Source organism: Cetorhinus maximus, chromosome 4 (assembly GCF_964194155.1).
Source record: "Cetorhinus maximus chromosome 4, sCetMax3.hap1.1, whole genome shotgun sequence".
Classification (NCBI taxonomy): domain Eukaryota; kingdom Metazoa; phylum Chordata; class Chondrichthyes; order Lamniformes; family Cetorhinidae; genus Cetorhinus; species Cetorhinus maximus.
Window position 1 is genome coordinate 65,442,414 of NC_135882.1, and position 22,089 is coordinate 65,464,502.

The window sequence follows — 22,089 nt, forward strand, 5'->3', positions numbered from 1 at the left end:
ACAATCATTCGGGACAGAAATAATAGTCACATGGAAAAATGTGGATTAGTTTGGAAGAGTCAGCATAGAGTTGTTAACGGAAAATCATGTCTAACTAACTTGCTGGAGTTTATTGAAGAAGTAACAAAGATAGTTGATGAAGGCAAAGCTGTTGATGTAGTATATATAGACTTCCAAAAGGCGTTCGATACAGTGCCACACAACAGACTTGAGGAAAGTTATAGGTCATGGAATAAAAGGGACAGGAGCAACATCGATACAAAATTGGCCTAGGGATAAGAAATAGAGAGTAATGGTTAATGGGTATTTTTCAGGCTGGAAGAAGGTTTATCGTGGAGTTTCCCGGGGGTTGGTATTGGGACCCTTGCTTTTCGTGATATATATAAATGATCTAGATCTTGGTGTGCAGGGGACAATTTCAAAGTTTGTGGATGACACAAAACTTGGGAGAATTGTAAACTGTGAGGAGGACAGTGTAGAACCTCAAAAGGTCATTGACGCATTGGTGGAGTGGGCAGATAGTTGGCAGATGAAATTCAATGCAGAGAAGTGTGAGGTGATACACTTTGGTACGAAAAACATGGAGAGACAGTATAAAATAAAGAGTACTATTCTAAAGGGTGTGCAGGAGCAAAGAGACCTGGGTGTGTGTGTACATAAGTCATTAAAGGTGGCAGGACAGGTAGAGAAGGCTATTTCTAAAGCATACAGTATTCTAGGCTTCATTATTAGGGACATAGAGTAAAGAGCAGGGAGGTTTTGATGAACATATATAAGACACTGGTTAGACCTCAGCTGGAGTATTGTGTACAGTTCTGGGCACCACACTGTAGGAAGGATGTGAACGCATTGGAGAGAGTGCATAAGAGGTTTACGGGAATGGTTCCAGGCATGAGACATTTCAGTTATGAGGAAATATTGGAGAAGTTGGGGCTGTTTTCCTTGGAGAGGAGAAGGCTAAGAGGAAACTTGATAGAAGTTTTCAAAACCTTGAGGGGGTCTGGACAGAGTAGATAAGGAGAAACTATTCCTGCTTGTAAATGAATCGAGAACCAGAGGGCACAGTTTTAAAACAAAAACAAAAATACCTGGAAAAACTCAGCAGGTCTGACAGCATCTGCGGAGAGGAACACAGTTAATGTTTCGAGTCCGTATGACTCTTCAACAGAACTAAGGAAAAATAGAAAAGAGGTGAAATATAAGCTGGTTTAAGGGGTGGTGGGACAGGTAGAGCTGGATAGAGGGCCAGTGAAAGGTGGAGATAACCAAAAGATGTCATAGACAAAAGGGCAAAGAGGTGTTGAAGGTGGTGATATTATCTAAGGAATGTGATAATAAAGGTACAGATAGCCCTAGTGGGGGTGGGGTGGGGGGAAGGGATTGAAATAGGCTAAAAGGCGGAGATAAAACAATGGATGGAAATATATTTAAAAATAATGGAAATAGGTGGGAAGAGAAAAATCTATATAAATTATTGGAAAAAAGGGGGATCGGAAAAGGGGTGGGGATGGAGGAGAGAGTTCATGATCTAAAATTGTTGAACTCAATATTCAGTCCGGAAGGCTGTAAAGTACCTAGTCGGAAGATGAGGTGCTGTTCCTCCAGTTTGCGTTGAGCTTCACTGGAACAATGCAGCAGGTCAAAGACGGACATGTGGGCATGAGAGCAGGGTGGAGTGTTGAAATGGCAAGCGACACGGAGGTCTGGGTCATGCTTGCAGACAAACCAAAGGTGTTCCACAAAGTGGTCACCCAGTCTGCGTTTGGTAGAGGAAACCGCATTGGGAGCAGCGAATGCAGTACACTAAGTTGAGGGAAGTGTAAGTGAAATGCTGTTTCACTTGAAAGGAGTGTTTGGGCCCTTGGACGGTGAGGAGAGGGGAAGTAAAGGTGCAGGTATCGCACCTTCTGCGGTTGCATGGGAAGGTGCCATGGGAGGGGGTTGAGGTGTAGGGGGTGATGGAGGAGTGGACCAGGGTGTCCTGGAGGAAATGATCCCTGCGGAATGCCACCAGGGGGTTGAACGGAAGATGTGTTTGGTGGTGGCATCATGCTGGAGTTGGCGGAAATGGCTGAGGATGATCCTTTGAATGCGGAGGCTGGTGGGGTGATAAGTGAGGACAAGGGGGACCCTACCATGGTTCTGGGAGGAAGAGGAAGGTGTGAAGGCGGATGCGCGGGAGATGGGCCGGACACGGTTGAGGGCCCTGTGAACCACTGTGGGTGAAAAACCTCGGTCAAGGAAGAAGGAAGACATGTCAGAGGAACTGTTTTTGAAAGTGGCATCATCAGAACAGATGCGACGGAGGTGAAGAAACTAAGAGAATGGGATGGACTCCTTACAGGAAGCGGGGTGTGAGGAGCTGTAGTCGAGGTAGCTGTGGGAGTCGGTAGGCATGTAATGAATATTGGTGGACACCCCACCTGGATTTCAACTGAAGTTCCATCCCTCATGTTTCGAACCCACCCAGGATTACAGGTATCTCTGGGACATACAATGCTCCTCGGACTGCTGTTCTCGTCACATCCTGAGATCCACACTCAGTGCCATGCGCCGCCATATGAACACACTCGACCTCTCCCTCCAGCAGCACCGCCGCACCCTATTTCTAAGCTGCCCATGCCCCCAGTTTCATTTTATTCTTCATCTCATCCGACGCCTCAACAAGAAACTTTGTCTCTTTCTTTCAGGTGCAAAGGAACGCAAGCTCCAACAACTCATCGACACCAACGCCCATCCAGAACTCTCCACCCCTGCCTGTCCCTCTGTCCCCATCCCGTCTTCCAATCCCAGCCCTGGCCGTGTATTCACCATACCCCCTGACCTTCCCCTTTCCGATGCTGAATGGTCAGTGCTCAGCGAAGGACTTAGTTTCATACCCTTGGACCCTCATCTCAATGAATTTCGGGCTTGGCACGATGCTGAACTCTTCTTCCGCCACCTTCGTCTGCGTGCACACTTCTTTGGGCAGGAGTCCTCTCCCCGTTCAACGGATCCTTTTACCCGCCTCCAATATTCTCCCTCCACCTGGACCCCTCCCTCTGGATTCTTACCTTCTCTTGATCTTTTCATTGAGGATTGTCGGTGTGACATTAGCCGTCTCAATTTCTCTGCTCCTCTCACCCACTCTAACTTGTCTCTCTCTGACCTTGCTGCACTCCATTCTCTCAGGTCCAACCCTGACATTGTCATAAAACCTGTTGACAAGGGTGGTGCTGTTGTTGTCTGGCGCACTGACCTCTACCTCGCAGAGGCTGAGCGTCAACTCGCAGACACTTCCTCCTACCTCCCCCTGGACTATGACCCCACCACAAAACATCAAGCCATTGTTTCCAGGACTGTTACTGACCTCATCTCCTCTGGAGATCTTCCTTCCACAGCTTCCAACCTCATAGTATCCCAACCTCGGATGGCCCGCTTCTACCTCCTACCCAAAATCCACAAACAGGACTGTCCCAGCAGACTGATCATGTCAGCCTGTTCCTGCCCCATGGAACTCATCTCTTGTTATCTTGACTCCATTCTCTCTCCCCTTGTCCAGTTCCTTCCCACCTACATCCGTGATTCCTCTGACACCCTACATCATATCAACAATTTCCAGTTCCTTGGCCCCAACTGCCTCCTCTTCACCATGGACGTCCAATCCCTCTACACCTCCATCCCCCACCGGGATGGTCTGATGGTTCTCCATTTCTTCCTCGAACAGAGACCTGAACAATTGCCATCCACCACTACTCTCCTCCGTCTGGCTGAACTTGTTCTCACACTGAACAATTTGTCCTTAAACTCCTTTCACTTCCTCCAAATAAAAGGTGTGGCTATGGGTACCCGCATGTACCCCAGTTATGCCTGTCTCTTTATGGGGTATGTGGAACATTCCTTGTTCCAGTCCTACTCCGGCCCCCTCCCACAAGTCTTTCTCCGGTACATCAATGATTGCTTCGGTGCTGCTTCATGCTCTCGTCTGGACCTGGAAAAATTTATTAATTTTGCTTCCAATTTCCAACCCTCCATCATTTTCACATGGTCCATCTCTGACACTTCCCTTCCCTTCCTTGACTTCTCTGTCTCAATTTCTGGTGATAGACTGTCCACCAATATTCATTGCAAGCCTACCGACTCCCACAGCTACCTCGACTACAGCTCCTCACACCCTGCTTCCTGTAAGGAGTCCATTCCATTCTCTCAGTTTCTTCACCTCCGTCGCATCTGTTCTGATGATGCCACTTTCAAAAACAGTTCCTCTGACATGTCTTCCTTCTTCCTTGACCGAGGTTTTCCACCCATGGTGGTTGACAGGGCCCTCAACCGTGTCTGGCCCATCTCCCACGCATCCGCCCTCACACCTTCCTCTCCCTCCCAGAACCATGGTAGGGTCCCCCTTGTCCTCACTTATCACCCCACCAGCCTCCGCATTCAAAGGATTATCCTCAGCCATTTCTGCCAACTCCAGCATGATTCCGCCACCAAACACATCTTCCCTTCACCCCCCCCTGGCGGCATTCCGCAGGGATCATTCCCTCCAGGACATCCTGGTCCACTCCTCCGTCACCCCCTACATCTCAACCCCCTCCCACGGCACCTTCCCATGCAACCGCAGAAGGTGCAACACCTGTCCCTTTACTTCCCCTCTCCTCAACCGTCCAAGGGCCCAAACACTCCTTTCAAGTGAAGCAGCATTTCACTTGCACTTCCCTCAATTTAGTCTCTGCATTCGCTGCTCCCAATGTAGTTTCCTCTACCAAACGCAGACTGGGTGACTGCTTTGCGGAACACCTTCGGTCTGTCCGCAAGCATGACCCAGACCTCCCTGTCGCTTGCCATTTCAACACTCCACCCTGCTCTCATGCCCACATGTCCATCCTTGGTCTGCTGCATTGTTCCAGTGAAGCTTAACACAAACTGGAGGAACAGCACCTCATCTTCCGACTAGGCACTTTACAGCCTTCCGGACTGAATATTGAGTTCAACAATTTTAGATTATGAACTCTCTCCTCCATCCCCACCCCCTTTCGGATCCCTGTTTTTTCCAAAAATTTATATAGATTTTTCTTTTCCTACCTATTTCCATTATTTTTAAATGTATTTCCATCCATTGTTTTATCTCTGCCTTTTAGCCTATTTCAATCCCTTCCCCCCACCCCACCCCCACTAGGGCTATCTGTACCTTTATTATCACATTCCTTAGATAATATCACCACCTTCAACACCTCTTTGCCCTTTTGTCTATGACATCTTTTGGTTATCTCCACCTAACACTGGCCCTCTATCCAGCTCTTCTTGTCCCACACCCTCCTTAAACCAGCTTATATTTCACCTCTTTTCTATTTTTCCTTAGTTCTGTTGAAGAGTCATACGGACTTGAAACGTTAACTGTGTTCCTCTCCGCAGATGCTGTCAGACCTGCTGAGTTTTTCCAGGTATTTTTGTTTTTGTTTTGGATTTCCAGCATCCGTAGTTTTTTTGCTTTTATCTTAGAGCACAATTTTAAAGTGTTTTGCACAAGAAGTAAATGCGAGGTGAGAAAAAACTTTTTCACACAGCCAGTAGTTAGGGTTTGGAATGCACTGCCTGAAGGTGTGGTGGAGGCAGGTTCAATTGAGGCATTCAAGAGGGAATTGGATGATTAGTTAAATAGATTCAATGTGCAGAGTTATGGAGAAAAGGCAGACGATTGGCACTAAGTTAAAAAGCTCAGGGAGTCAGTGCAGGCATGATGGAAATAATTTCCTCAGTTGTAATGCGCCTAACATGCTACTAACCTCCCACCAGCTTTCCAATCTCACGAGATCTGAAAGAATTTACACTAGAACTAGCCTACTAATTTCCTAGCACAATTCTGAACTCAGACTGGTCCTGCTGGCCATGGTGTTCCTAGAGGGGAAAGAAAGGCTACAGTTGTGCTGTCATAAGAAAGAAAGTGAGATTTGCATTTAAATAGTGCCTTCCACTGTTTTGTTCTTCTATTTTTTTCAAACATACCAAAAATACAACAAGGATCGGTAAAACAATAATGTGGGTTCTTTATTTGAAGGCAACACTTTATACATGCAATACAGTGTTCACTGGGAGGCTGTGTATGCACATCTGACCTCTTCTACTGCTGCTGTAAACTGAGTTCAAAGTCATGGGGTTACACATCACATCCTGTCTAGAGGTGGGTAATGATTGATAGAAGTTTAAGATACGTCCCATGAAGGTATGTTTATATCTTATCACAAAATCCCTCTTTTCCCTAAACTAGAGGTTTACCTTTAAAGAATCAAACTATTTACATGACAATAGAAAAAAATAACATTGTATCTGAATATATCTGATACAATGCAATAAATTTACAAGTTTCTGAAGCATATTGGCAGTTTGTTTATTTGTCCAGACTTCGTTATGTTGAACTTGGCTGGAGGCTGCTGTATGCTTTCCAAAGACTGGTTAGGGGTGCTTTGTTTGTGCTGTATCTTTGACCATGTTCTATCCAGAATAAGATTACTCTGTGTTTCTTGTTGTGGTAATGTTCTGATTTGGCATCTGTTTTGTCGCACTGTCACACCATTTGGTGTTCGTATTAGATGAATAGGGTGAGTTGTTGTAGCGACACTTGAATGCAATGGATCCCAGGGACAGAATCTCTGAGCCATTGTCCATGCTGACTTTGGCAGTGGTTGGTTGAAACATCACTTGCCAATTCTTTGGATACATACGTTTCAGTGTGTGAAGTGGAAGGATGTTTGCACCTGCACCAGTATCCAGTTTTGCATACAATTTGTGCTGTCCCTGCATCCGTGGACATATAATCTGGATATTGGCAAAGGCTCCTGTTGGTACCACTGTGCCAATACATTCTTTGATGTTCATCGTCTGGAATGCCTGTTCACTTTTCATAACAATGACCTGGACATCCTCATCATCTGACCGTATAGCTTGGCTAGACATTTCATGGATCTATTTCAATGATATCTGTGTACCCTTGGTTGGTTGGAATGGTGTACCTGTCTGGCCTCTGGTTGTGGCTTCTCATGACATTGAACCACTTGTTCCGGCCTATGCTTTCTCCATTAGAGCTTCCATGTTCTCTGGTGCCACATGCCTTGCATACATAGTTAAAAGCTGGGGAATTTCTGGATCCATGAGTGAGGCTGCATCACCTGCATTGCTTACTAGGCTTGCCTAAATTGGCTATCATGCCAATGGTGGATAAATTACGTATAGCCTGTAGATTGTCTACCCGGTAGTATGGCTTCGTACTTGCGTCCACTTTGCAGTAGTGCTTCCACTCTATAACATTTGGGTTGGTCCAAGAGGTCTTTTTGGAATGCTTCTATTGGCGTTGATGCTGTCAGGAGATTGATTATTCTGTTGACTAACCCTGATGCCTTAAAGTTGCAATCATACCCCTTGTCTCTACATCTACTTATGAATTTATCAATGGTCTCTGTTAGTTGTTGCCTAAAAGACATGAATTCCAGATGGTGTATTTGGAAGTTCAGCTTCATTCATAATTGATCTTTGAGTGTTGACCATATCTTGTCTGGATTTTTAAGGTCATCATCCAACAGACCTGAAGTGCTTAGGCTGCAGAGGCTTCATTTCCAATAGTAATTTTAATCTTAATGGCTTATCTGGTTTGGAAATAATGGAATCCAGTAAACCAAGTTCTACACATTGTTGGAACAAAGTCAACTCAGACAGGAGATCCATTGCCTTCCAATTGAGTCAAAATTTTGTGGTCATCCTGTGACTTTTTGAAGATTATGATTGTCTGGAACAGGAACAAATATACAGGCTTTTTTTTACAGCTGTTCAGAACTTAATTTGGATCCTTGAGTTGCAGTACCTTATGTGGCCACAGCCTTAGCTGTTCATAGGTTATTACTTGACTAAATGATGGGGTATTGAGCTTTTTCTGCTTTCTTGGGCTTATCTTAAGCTCTGCCCAAAATACAATGATTTTAGTGTGAAAATAGGCTGCAGTCTTGAAAGGTAAAATTAAACAATGAAAATGGACTTTATATAGCTGCCTTCAAGCTATGAGGAGCTATTACTGGTTGGACTCTTCTTTCCCTGGCCCAGTATCTAGTGATTAATCTCCCCCGGCCTCCTGAAGAGATGATCTGAAGTAGTAATGAATTCTCCTCTCTGTGGAGTTCTGTTTAAAGCTATATCACCTGGAGTTGGCTATTAATGTTTGTTCCTTCACAAACTGCGCAGCAGAAAGGTTTAGGCTTTAGGGTTAGATTTGAACAATCTTACCAGGAAGCTGGTGCCTGCTAGCTAGAATGATGAGCAATCTCCTCAAATGCAGATACATTGTATAAGATTGCTTCAGAACCACTTCCACATGGTGAGTACTTGATAGTTGTTTCATTTCCACACCGCTGCCTGTGAAAGGGTTAAAGCTTGTACACATCTGTCAAATCTTCAAAAACCAGGCTGCCACCATGTTACATTCTTCTATTTGTTATAAATGAACCATTATATGACAAGGATAGTATCACTGGGAGGCTGTGTAGGCACATTTGATGCCTCCTACTGCTGCTGGTAACTGAGTACAATGTCATGGGGTTGCACATCACATCCTGTCTAGAGGTGGGTAATGATCGACAGCAGTTTAAGATGGACTCCCTTAAAATTACATGTACATTATATGTACATTATATTACAGCATCCACAGCCTCAAAGTCTTAAAGTGCTGTAGCCACTGTTGTAATGTAGGAAGCACTATGCAGCCAATGTGTGCTCATCACTTCCCACAAACAGCAATTTACTGCAGTTGGAAGCAAGCAGGAATCTTTTGAATTTTGCAAGTTTGACAAGCATTTTCTGAAGTAAGTTTTATTAATCTGAAAAATGTGTGAAATTCCATGAAGGGTTAGAATTAAGTGCTTTTGGCAGGGAACACACATGGCATGCATTGTAAGCATCTATATAATGTTAAGATCTGAATACTGAGCAGCTGAATTGTCATAATATGTGTTCTTCCACAGATGATCGAGCAAGGTGAGTGTGTTGACGGTACTCTTTCAAAGAGAGCGGCGTGTAGGTTGAATGACGTTGAAACACAAGCAGTACACACATCTCAGAGGCCAAGAATGTTTGACCTACTGGAACCTCTGCCTTATTAAGGCCTCCTGCGTGTTGCGGCCATCCATGTGCTTCCGTGCTTGCTCTTGCACTTCTCCGTTGGAGTGTTCCCTCACCTCCTCATCAACCTCAGCATCAGAGGAATCCCCGCTCTCTTGCATCTCCTCTTCCTCCAAGGCATCTCCTCCTTGAATAGCGAGGTTATGCTGAGCGCAGCACACAACGACCATCAGCCACACTTTGGATGCAGTGAACTGCAGTTCTCCTCCTGACCTATCCAGGCATCAGAATCTCATCTTTAGCAGGCCAATTGTCTGCTCCACAATGGCTCTGGTGGTCCTGTGGCTGTCATTATAGCTGCTCTCTGCGGCTGTCCTAGGGGCCCTGACTGGTGTCATGAGCCATTTCTTCAAAGGGTAGCCTTTGTCACCCAGAAGCCAACAATCAAGGGCTTCAGGTTCATTAAACATCTTTGGCACCTGGGAGTTCCAGACAATATAGAACTCATGGCTGCTGCCTGGGTACCTAGTGCATACCTGCATAATTCTTCAATGATGGTCATGTGCCAACTGGACACTTAAAGAGTGATAGCTCTTCCTGTTTATAAATCTACAGGGCTGGCTTGCTGGAGCCTTTATGGTGATATGAGCACAGTCTATTGTGCCGTGAACCATGGGGAAACCCGAAAACGCCGCAAAGCTTCTGGCTCTTTCCAGTTGACTCTGGTGGTCCATGGAAAATGCAATGTTGTGGCCTGCCCTTTGGAAGGTCACTACATTAATAGTGGTGAGCAGCAGGCTGTGTAATGCCACTGAGGTCTCCACAGGCTGCCTGAAAGGATCCAGTGGCAAAGAAATTTGAATGCCACAGTGACTTTGATGTCTACTGGTATTGGGTAACCATCCACACAGTTCGAAGCTATCTCCCCTGCCACAGAGAGAAGTCACTGTAGCTCAAGGGAGCCTGAGTCTCCTCCAGCACTGTGTCTCAGGCATTTGAAGGTAACTTATTCTCTGCCTGTATACTCAATTGGGAGAATGAGTCCTTGCTCTGCTGTGCCTCTGTGGTTGCAGCGTCAGCCTTCATCAGCTAAACAGATCTGCCACCCTCATACACCCCCAGTGCATCCTGTCAATGACCATCTGGCCTTCTCCCTGTCCTTCTCAATCACCTCTCCTCCTCACTGGAAGATGTGACTCCCACAGAGACCACCATCCCCATCTTCTTGAAACCAAACAGGCTGAGGTGCAGGTGCGGCACTATGCGCATTTCTGCAGGCTCATTTAAGCCTTAAAACAGCAAAGGTATACCCTGGAACCACAATGAATGATTATAGCACTCAGAGCAGCCTGAACTGCCTGAGGTCAAATGAAGGACTCAGCTACTGTCTTTAACTCAGCCTTACAATCATTCATTGCAAAAAAACAAGTTCCCCACCTGGTCCTCTTCACACTCTCTAACCGTATTACAGCTCCCAGCATGAATTAATAAGCTTAACTATCCAATTATAAGAATTTGAATATGGAGTACAGGCTCCCAATTTCTAGGGCTGCCCACTTAGTGTAGTATCGCATTTCTGAGAGATGACATCGGGAATGCAACCTGACGTCATCATGCCTAATAAAATGTCAGTGCAGGTGCAGTACAGATCCATTTTCGACACGTAAAATTCGGCCCAATATTTCAGGCTGATGACCTTTCATCAGAACATCTACATAAGCTTTTCTCTCCATAGATGTTGCCAGACCTGCTGAGTATTTATAGCATTTTCTGTTTACCAATTATGCACAAAGGTGTCCTTATAAGCAGTGTAGATGAAAGCAAAAAATTACAAAGAGATATTAACAGACTAAATGAATGGGAAAAACTGTGGGAAGTAGATTCCGATATACACAAACGTGGGGTTATCCAGTTTGGACTTAATAAGGAATAGATTAGAGTACTTTCCAAATGGTGAAAAGCTGATAACAATGGATGTCCAAAGAGACTTAGGCATCCTGTTGTGACAGCCGATGGTAAATGCTGAGCTGCTCAAATCCCAAAGGGAAACTTGAAACAACTGACACAACTGTTTTGCAATTTGTATAAACTTAGAGATGCGTGCCTTGAATTCAGTTGTAATAAGATCACTGAGTCTTATAGGTTTCTTACAAAACTAAATTAAAAATTTATTAATAGAAGAAATGATTTTAGGTACATGCATAGATCTGCAAATTACTATGATAACTTCTAAACCTCCTAATTAATCTAACTCCCAGTTACACTTTCGTTAAGGCAACAGTGAGGCACATAGATTTTAAAAGGCCCAGGCAAAGAAACATGATACCCTGAACAATCCAATTCAAAGTGAGTTTTTTTTAACTTCAGCTCTTTGTGGATAGTAGCTTGAGGCTTAGATGCTGAAGGCTTTTCACAATTTTTGCACACAGCCTTCTTTCCTTTACCCATATTTTTCCCTTTGAATGCAAATTCCTATTGTTTTATTATGTCTTTGGACTTTACATCTCTAATAATAAAAATCTCTCAGAACCAATTTTTACCAGTAATCTTTGGGAAAAATAAACACACTGTTTCTTAACTTCTCCTAGCTAGGTGAAACATTTCACCCCTCCTTTGAATTCAAGCTAGTCTGGCTTATTTAAAATGCAAATGTTCCCTTTATCTCTTACATTCTTAAACTTCCCCCATGTTTACCTACTCAACATTTCAAACCTAGCTTATCTACATCAAAACCTTCAGACCAGCTGCCTTGAATTCAATTAAGTCCCCCCCCTCCCCCCCCCCGCCCCCACCTCTCACGCACAGACCCAAAGACACTGTCCCCACTATTACTCTACAATAAATTCCAGTAACATTATGAAAATTATTTCTTCCTGACAATCCATCCACTAGATCATAAAAATGTTATGGTCAGATGCAGAAAGTAATCAAAAAGGCAAATAAAATACTGAAGAGGACTAGTCGCAAGACAGTAAAAGTTATGCTATAGTTATACAAAGCCCTGGTCAGAACACACCAGGAGTACAGTTCTGGGCACTTCACCTAAGGAGGATATTTTTGCTTTGGAGGGAGTGCAGTTTAGATTTCCCAAAATATTCCAAGATTTAAAGTATGAGGAGAGATTAAATAAACTATAGGGGTTATATTCCTTGGAATTTAGAATGTTAAAGGGTGATTTAATCAAAGTTTTCAAAATATTAAAGGGAACTGATACAGAGAAACTAATTCCATTTGTGGGGAGTCTATGACTTGGGGACATAAAAATTAGAGTCAGGCCCTTCAGGGGTGAAGTTAGGAAACACTTCTACATGCAAAGAATGATAGAAGTTTGGAACTCTCTTCCACAAATAGCAATTGATGCTAGGTTAATTGTTAATGTGAAATTCAGCTTGAATTTTGTTTTGTTATCCAAAGGTATTAAGGGATGTGGGGCAAGATGGGTTTATGAAGTTAGCCAACAGATCAGCCCTGATCTTATTGATTGGCAGCACAGGCTCAAGGTGCTAAATGGTCTATTTCTGTTCTAATGTTTTACTGCCAAAGCAGAAGCAAGCATTAAATAGAACTCCTTAAGGGTTGATCAGGCTGAAAGGACAAATAGATGCTAGCTTTGGAAGTTATTTCCAGTGGGTTGTCTAGCCATGCTGGGAAGAGTAAAGAAATGTCAGTAAAGGGACTTGGGCCAAAGTTCACAGGGGGAATTGGATTAAAGAAAATGGCTTCAGAAAGATTTAATTTTCACTGAACAAAATGGAAAGGTGTGAAAGGAAGAAATATGTGTTTGGAGGCTATTGTTATGAGCTCAAAGACTATAATCTTTCTAGTCTAATGTCTTTATTAAACTGAATGTAAGATGGTTGCCTCCAGTCCTTCCCCCATGGCAGAGTTCATATGATTATGACAAGCCAGGTAGGACATGTAGTAATGATTGCATTTCAAAACCCAAACATCCCCCTTTTCATAACAAACAAAAGACACAAACATCACCCTTTTCATAACGAACAGAAGACAACTTTGCAGGTGTAATTGTGAGTTACCTAAGTTACCCACTATACCACAACTGTCCTCATGCATTAACAAACTATTCATTATTATCATCAGTCACTGCACATGCATTGCACACATAGCCGTTAAATCATGCAGGTCTCTTAATGGTACACATGAGCATTGTCATCGGCTATTCATCTGGGTGATGTTCCTTCTCCGAGGAGTGTCATTCTTGTGGTGTTTGTGGTTGCTGTGGTAACTTGTTGTTCCATTTCCATTGTTAGGGACAGTGGACCTCTGGGAGTGGTAGTTGTTCTATACCCTGTGCAGCTGGTGAGTCCCATCTTCCTGACTGGCCACCTACAGTGAAGGACCAGCTTTTCTAGTTGTTCGTATATGCCTGCAGTTGCGCTAGTATATTTGTTCGTTCACGTCCACCACATACGATTGAATTAACAATTGCTCTATGTCCCAAGTGGCTGACTCCTGTTGAGAGCATTGAAGGTTTGTACCCTGACAGGCTCTCTAATGCTCAACTCTGGCAATGGTTTGGCAGTCATGTCAAAATAAAATTTGCTTTTCTGTCATTTCATCTTGATCTTTTCACTCACGCCTGTCACTACTCCTGGCTTCAGTAGCTTTTTTGCTTTTGGAAGAATAGTTTGGGTGTGACGTGACATTAGTCTTTGGATTGGACTATTTTCCATGCCTTCAGTCGGTGTGTTTCTCCACTCGAGGATTACCTTATATACATATGTGCTAGGTTTGCTCAATTTCTTCATGATTCCTTTGGTGATTTTCAATGCCACCTCAACCTTTCCATTCTACTGGGGAGCTGTGGAGATGATGTATAGTGTTGAATTTCCTAATCCTTTGTGAAATGGTTGAATTTTGCACTCAGAAACTGAGGGCCATTGTCATCATCACAATGAAGTGTGCTTTCAGACATTCTACTGTCTCTCCTGTCATCACTGAAGTCAGCTGGTCTACCTTCCAGTGGTCAGAATAGTAGTCTACAATGACAAGATAATCAGTTCTTGCTATAGTGAAGAGGTCTAGTCTCAGTTTCATCCATGGTTTGTTTGGGATGTCATGCGTCATCACTGGCTGTCAAGTTTGTTTAGCTTGGTACTTGTTATTAGCGCTGCATTGGCTCATGTGGTCTTTAATGTCATTGCCCATGTTTGGCCAGTAAGCATTTCTCTTGCCTTGCTCAGACTTGATTCAATTCCTTGATAGCTAGCATGGATGCACTTTAGCATTTCTCCTCTCATTTCCTCAGGGATGATGACTCTATTTTCTTTGTACAAGATGCCATCTTGGGCTGTCACTTCATCTCAATATGCCGAATATGCTCTTGTGACCACTTGATGCTCTCAGGCCATCCTTTCATCACTGTCTTTTGCAGTACTTGGAGAGTTGCATCTTATTGGGTAGTCACTCGATTTAAGCGAGGTGCTTGTCTGTCAGATTCAAGTCTCTGCTGGGTTGATGACTTCCAGAGCATGTCGAGCTGTTGCTTCACGTTGAATTTGGAAGATTTCACATTCTGTTGTAGCATCTTCAACTTTCACCATGGGGACTGCCGCTCTTGACAGCATGTCCACAATGTTCACCTGTTTCCCTTGCTTATATGTCATGTCCAGATGATATCTCTGCAAATGAAGTTACACACTTTATGAACACTTTGGAGCAGATAGTAGTGGTTTGAGAAAAATGCTTCAAAGTGGCTGGTGGTCGAACTCCACTGTTAGTTTCTCTCTCCAAAGATGAAAATGTTCATAAGCAAAAACAATAGCCAAGCACTCTTCCTTGATCTGAGCATAGTTTCTTTCCGTTTGCATTAATGCCCTGGATGCAAACATGACTGGTTGTCCTCGCTGCATTAAGGTTGCTCCAAGACCTGCCCCACAGGCATCACTCTGCAAGATGACTTCATCAATTACATCACAGTATTTCAGCACTGGCGTTGTCATCACTAGTTGTTTGATTTTTGTGAACTCTGCTTCTTATTCTGGGCCCAATACCACTGCACATCCTTGTGTTAGAACCATATCTTGCAGGGCAATATTTGCTTTTAAGGTTTGGAAGGATATTACATTATTTGGACACTTGGAAACTGGCCTGGATTTAAAAAAAAAAAAGTTTTTCATAAGTTCACTTTGGACTGTGAACAAGCATGCCATTTCCAAGAAATGACTTGACCAGCATGGTAGTTAAGAGAGGGAAGAGCTCTGTGCTTTTTGCACTGCAATTACTTTAATTGATGGGGAAAACAATGTTTAAAGGCAAAGGTCTAGTGATTTCATGGAAGTCACCTGATGGAGGAGCTTTAAGTTTTGAACTGGGTTCTTTGCACTCACTTGGGAATGAACTGAGAAGGGGAAGCTGCCCAGCTCGCACTCTCTTTGCCCTTCTTGAAATAGAATGGTTATCAGTATTCAGCTAGGAATCCTCATCTCAGTGAAACTTGTCTGCCTTTGGAGACCTGAGAGGCTGAGGCAAGAAGGATTGGTCTGGCTCTATTTTCCTCCACATTGAAGCTACATTGGTGAGAAACTCCAGGCATCTACTGGGACTAGTGATCCAACTTACATGAGGAAGCTCCAGATCAATTGTGTCGAAACCCTGCAAACTTAATTGTTTGTTTTATAAAGTCTTTTCATCAACCGCCCATCTCTGCAAAGACTCTATCTGTTTGCCCTTTGCTTGTTTGGGTGTGTGTGTGTTGAGGAATTGTAAGAGGGATAGATAGTTATATTTCTAGATTACAATTGTGTGTTAACCAGTTCTTGCAACTTGTTTTAAAAAATAAGTTTTGTTTTATAATAAATCAATAATCGTTCTGAGTTTATTGAAAGAAGCCTGGATAGTGTCTTGTATTCTGGGTCTAACAGTAGCGAAGGTAAGTAAGTGGCCATTTTGGTGAGCGAATTAAACTTTTAAACTAATGGTGCCACCTGTGGAGTAGGGGGGCTAGATCAACTGTGCACTCCTCCCATCCTAGTCATAATACTTGGCAGTGAACTTGCATAATGATCCACACTCCAATGACAAATTAGGCAAAGAATTTGCTAGTTAGTTCACAAATCCAACAAATAGTCGCACTGCTTTCACATCCATTGGTTGCTGTATCACTGCTACAGTTCTCACCTTGTCAGGATCTGGGCAAAGACCTTATGCTGTCAGTACATGATCTATGCACTTGACTTCAGGCATCTTCAATTGCAATATTTTTTGGTTTATTTTCAGGTTCATCTGGTGAGCTCTCTCGAACAGTCATATTAAATTCTGATCAAAGTCAGCAATGGTCTCTTCCATTGTGTCTCCACACCCGTAGATTAGTAGATTTTTCACTCTGGGAAGATCACTGACTATCTCATGCTGTCTGCCTTGATATTCTTCTGGAGCCATGGAAATGCCAAACGGCATGCGCAATTATTTGTATCTCCCAAACGGCATCTGAAATGTAGTTAGAAAGCTGCTACTTTCATCAAGGTTCACTTGCTGGTAACCATCCTTAGTATCTAGGGTAGTAAAGATCTTTGCTTTGGAAAGTTGTGGCAAGATTCCTTCGATGGTTGACATGGGGTAGTGAGATCTCTTCAGCGCTATATTTAGATCCTTTGGGTCTAATCATACTCTCAGATTTCCAGGTTGTTTCACAGCTAATATGCTGCTAATCCAGTCTATAGGAGTTGTCACTTTCTTGATTACTCCCTTCTTTTCCAGCTCTTCTATCTTGTTTTTTAGGCTTGACTTGAGGGTAGATGGAACTCTACTTGGCAGATGCTGAATTGGTCTTACACTCTCATCTACTTAGAGTTGACATTCTCCAGGTAGACCTCCAAACCCTGTAAACACATCTTTATACTTCTCTAGGATCTGTTCAGCAGTCAATGCTTTTGCGTGCTGCTTCATGTTGTAAATCTCTGTTGGCACATTTTGTGTTACCAGTGCAAGCTTTAGACTTGCATTAGCTAAGTGGCTGTTGCACATCATCTATGATCTGGAACTCCAGACCTTCATTCTTGCCATTACATTGGGTTCTCAGATTAATTTGTCCTTTCGGTACAAGTATCGTGCCATCATGTAGTCTCAACCTTACTTTTGAGGGCTTCATTTTTGGATTGCCATGTTGAGTCACCTCTGTGAAGGACATGATGTTGCATGACGCACTAGTGTCTATCTGACACCTCTTGATCACTTGATATTGTCCCTCTGCAGTCATCATTCTAATAGTCACAAACCATTTATCACCTATAGACTTGATGGATCCAACCTGTTGTATGGTGTATAGTGCTTCATCAGAATCTTTGGCTGATATCTCTCCAGTGGCCATCTGTATAGGCTTGTTTTGCTTCTTTCTAGTTAAAAAATTGTGTACAAAATGATTTGGCTTCTTGCAGCTAAAACACTGCTTTCCCCATGCTGGACAATCCTTCTTTTCCTTTGTATGATGTCCTCCACAGTATTTGCATCTTGCCCTTTGCCTGCGATTGTTTGGCTCTTTTGGCCTGGACTGTCTCTCAGCATAAAGTATCTCCTGGTCTGTTCTGCCATACATTTGCTCTAGCTGCTGTTTTACAACCTCCACATTTCTGCATATCTATCGCTTTCTTGAGAGTAAGTTTCCCCTCTTTCAGTATACTTGCTCTCACTTCAGGGTCTCTTATGCCTAAGACAATTCTATCTTTAATGAAATCATCTATTAGTTGCCAGAATCCACATAATTCTGTGAGCTATGTTATTGCAATCTCATACTGATCAATGTCTCTTTTTCACCTTGAGCTCTAATGTTGAATACATAAGTTACGTTCATTTGAGGTTCAAGGTGTACCTTCAAGGCTTTCAAAACCTCTGTTGTCTGTTTTTCTGTTCGTCGGATAGATTTAGTGTGGAATACAATTTGTAGTAGTCACTCCCCAGCGGTGTTAAAAATGTTGCTATTTGTATTGGCTCTGGCTTGTTAAGTAAATCTTATAGTTTTGCCATTAAAAGTGGAAAAACTGCCAATTCTTCCACATATCGCTTTTCATTTCTACATGAGTGGGGAGAGGAAATTTTACAGCTATTTTGACTCACCCAGTGCTTTACTTGCAGCCTTTGGTTTGTGTTTGCTTTTCCTTGTCAGTGGCTTTTTTCAGGAGCTTTTGGCAGGTTTGAACATTTGTGTGTTCTTTTTTAGTAGCTGTGGCTTCTCTCCAGCTTTTCCAGGTTTTCAAAACTCAATCCCAGTTCCACTTCTGACACCATGTTATGAGCTCAAAGGTTACAGTCTTTCTAGCCTAATGTCTTTATTGAACTGAATGTAAGATGGCTTCCTCCAGTCCTTCCCTCATGGCAGAGGTCACATGACTACAGCAGCCAGACAGAGATGTGGTAATTATTGCATTTAAAAACCCAAATATTCCCCTTTACATATCAAACAAAAGATACATACAGCTATAAATTATGTCACTAAAAGAAACGTCGGAGCATACATAAGTGGTGAGCTGAGTATGGCTACCTTTGTACTCTTGGTGAGGTTATTGAATTTTTTCTTGCATTGCAGCCAGAGTCCTCTGCACAATGCTTCATACATTAATGGCTTTGATCAATTTTTGCCTTGCTCACCTTATGGCCCCGGTGAAGATAGAGGACCACTTGATGCAACAAGTGCAAGGTGCTCCATTACCAAACCAGAGGGCCCTGATTCTGTTAGCACTGTTTACAGAAATTACCAAATTTTCTTAAATACTGAACAACAGGAAAATGCAGGTAACTTGAAAATTAAGGCAGAATAAATACAATAATATTTTCACAAGGTTCCCCACAAAACAAACAATGCAGCAACTTTTCAGTGGTGCCAGAAACAGGAAAGCACATAAGATTCCAAGAGACATGGGCCTGAATCTTATGTTCGTCTGGCATATGTGATCAGCGGGCTCAGATGCGGATGTGAAATGAGCTTCCGACAGTGATCGGCTCCTGAACACAATTTCCTGCTGGCTGGCCAATTAATGCCCAGCCAGCATGAAATGCATACAGAGAAAGCCTCAGCACTGTTGGGGCAGGGGAGGTGGTGGGAAGAGGGCAGGTACCCACAAAAGTGAGGGTGGGGTGAGCGCTTCTAGCAAGCTCCCTGAAGGCAGACATTTGCTACGGAGCTGCCTCAGGGAGCTGCAGACCTGGACAGATTAGATGGCAAGAAAAGAATGCACTAAACTGTGTCTATTCAGCACATTCAAGCATCTAACAGCAGAACTCAAAAATCATCAGTCCCCAGGTATCTTTTTTCATTATATTTCATCCCGGACATTTCATTCCACCCTGGATCGAGGTTTCACCGAAAATGTAAAGGTCGCCTGGCTGATTGGCTTGTCCGCCAACCGTAAAAGTGGATGGGCTATTTAAAATCGATTTCAATTGCTTCCGTAATGGGCTTAATTGCCCGCTTAATTGTCAGTGGGTGTACTTCCGACTGCCGCATGTGCCCGCGGAGTGAAATATCACACAAGTGCATGATGCCAGGTTCACACCTGACGTCTTCACAATTTCACACGCTGTCGGGTTGGGCGCGCGCCCACACAACCAGGGTAGAATCCTGGCTATGTTATACCTTTAAGCTTCCAAGGTTTTTAAGTCCTGGGCAGCTCTTTGACACAACGTTCTGCTGTGCCTACTGGTACCCATAGAGTTGAACAGTACACTGTCCACTTCATTTCAATATGCCACCAAAGGGAATGCAGCCAGGTCAGGGAACGTTAATTCACAAGCAGCAAGGTACCAGAAAAATCTGTCGCTATCTTCTTTGGCCATACATGACCAATCCTTCAGATTGTTCTCCAGCAGGCCCATCTCCAGTTGTACATACATACGAATTCGGAGCAGTGGACCACTCGGCCCCTTGAACTTGCTCCGCCATTTCATAAGATCATGGCTGATCTGATTGTAGCCTCAACTCCACATTCCCACCTAACCCCTATGACCTTTTACCCCCTTACTTATCAAGAATCTATCTACCTAACTGTAGATTAATTGCAACGATGACACCAATGGACATAATTTTCCTCCACAAACAAGCTCATCTCCATGCCCTATTGAATCCCCTTCGATATCTTGAATTTGGTCATTAATCTGCATTTCGGAGAAAAAACATCAATAAATAGTAACAACATTGAGTAGGTTGCTGCTACATCTGAACAGACACAATATAAAGACCACTCTGTCATTAAGATTAAGACTCCTCATGCTTCTGTTCCCAAAGTAAAATTTGCTTCCTCCTCTTGTGGATGGAGCCCTGGCATTTTCAGTCCTGTCCACTTTAATTCCCCTGCTAGAAATCCTGGTCCCATTTTTACTGCTCAGGACTCGAGAGCAAAATTCCCATCCATTTGCCCCATTCTGCCAAATCTGCTCCTGTCTCTGCAGTAATGCTCAACCCTGCCCTACCACCAGAGGTCGATCTTTCATGTTCCCCACTGCTGCTCATTGAAACGTTACAAAATAACACTTCTGTATTGTCACCCAGCCCCCTTCCTATTTCTCCAGCTGCTGCTTGGACAGACCCTGTCTTTTTTTCCCCATCTTTGCTTGGTGCCCCTCTTCCCCCCCCACCCCCCCTTGTTAAATGATTCATGTGGAACTTCTAATGAGGGATATTCTAACACATGTAGTTGTTGGATTCCTTTATTTTTGAGGGTGTAATCCCTTCTTATGTCATAAATATATGATTGGCATCATGATGAAAATGGGGAAATACTAAATTTGAATTAATAAACCATCTGCGGTCTAATTTTTGTGCAACAAAACCACAAGAGAAACTGGATCTAAAACAGAAAGACTGGCTGAAATTGAATCCTTACCAGAAGCAGCAAAGGAGCGAAGAGTGCAGCAGAATTCCTCTCCACACAATTGACTCTATGGCTGGGATTTTCTGGCCCCATCGTGACGGAACCCACCATGGGAGATTTGGCGGCCCAGCCAAAAGTGCATTGACTTTCAGCAGGAGCAGACAATCCCGGTAGTGGGCGGGGCCAGAAAATCCTCCCCTATATCCTGTCCATTCCCCAGTGACAATTTTACAAATTTATTGTTGAAACAATGCATTAATGGCCAATAATCATATCACACGTATCACCTTTACGTGCAGCCACTGAACAGAAATGATATTAAGTACACTTTTTCAGTTATCATTTATTTCACCCATGTCCCTGCATAACTGACGCATTGCTACCTCTCCACTCTCGGTGAGGTGAACTGACCTCCTGTCTTTCCCCCAGTGTGTTTGGGTTTCTCTCTATCTGATCATATCTATCTCCCTGAGTCTTAACTTATTTCTCTCTTATTGTACTACCTCCTGTCACATCCTGTCTTCACTTACTCTTTGCCCCAGTGCTACATCTTGTGCCCTTTGTCTTTTTAATGCCCTTTTAACCTTTGCCTTCCTTTTTCTGTCATGTTCTTTTCTTTATTCTTTCATGGGATGTGGGCATCGCTGGCAAGGCCAGAATTTGAACTGAATGGCTTGCTAGGCCATTGCAGAGGGCACTTAAGAGTCACCCACATTGCTGTGGGTCTGGAGTCACATGTAGGCCAGACCAAGTAAGGATGACAGATTTCCTTCCCTAAAGGACATTAGTGAACGAGATGGATTTTTATGACAATCATTGATAGTTTCATGGTCACCATTACTGAGACTAGCTTTATATTCCAGATTTATTAACTGAATTCAAATTTCAACCCATGTCCTCAGAACATTAGTCTGGCCCTCTGGATTACTATTCCAGTGACATCACCACTACACCACTGTCTCACCTCTCCTTTCTTCTCTTTCTCTCGCCATTCCCTGGCCCTTGCTCTTCCCTGTCAGTTTGCCTCCCCTCACTCTTTTACTAACCTCCTGTCCACTCAATGTTTATTTTTTCTCCCCAGCTTTCACTTTATCTCTTCTCTGCATTCTGCCTTTATTCCCTCCTTCCATTTCCACCACCCTCACCATTCTTACTCTTCTCCACTCAATCTTTTGCTCGAGTCCCTCTT

The 22,089-nt window shown here is 43.4% G+C and overlaps 1 protein-coding gene across 1 annotated transcript in view; it reads left to right on the plus strand.

The window, feature by feature from the left end:
- Positions 1-22,089, plus strand: part of LOC144679659 (tumor protein D52-like) — a 272,612-nt gene that overhangs the window by 110,080 nt on the left and 140,443 nt on the right. The window lies entirely within an intron of this gene.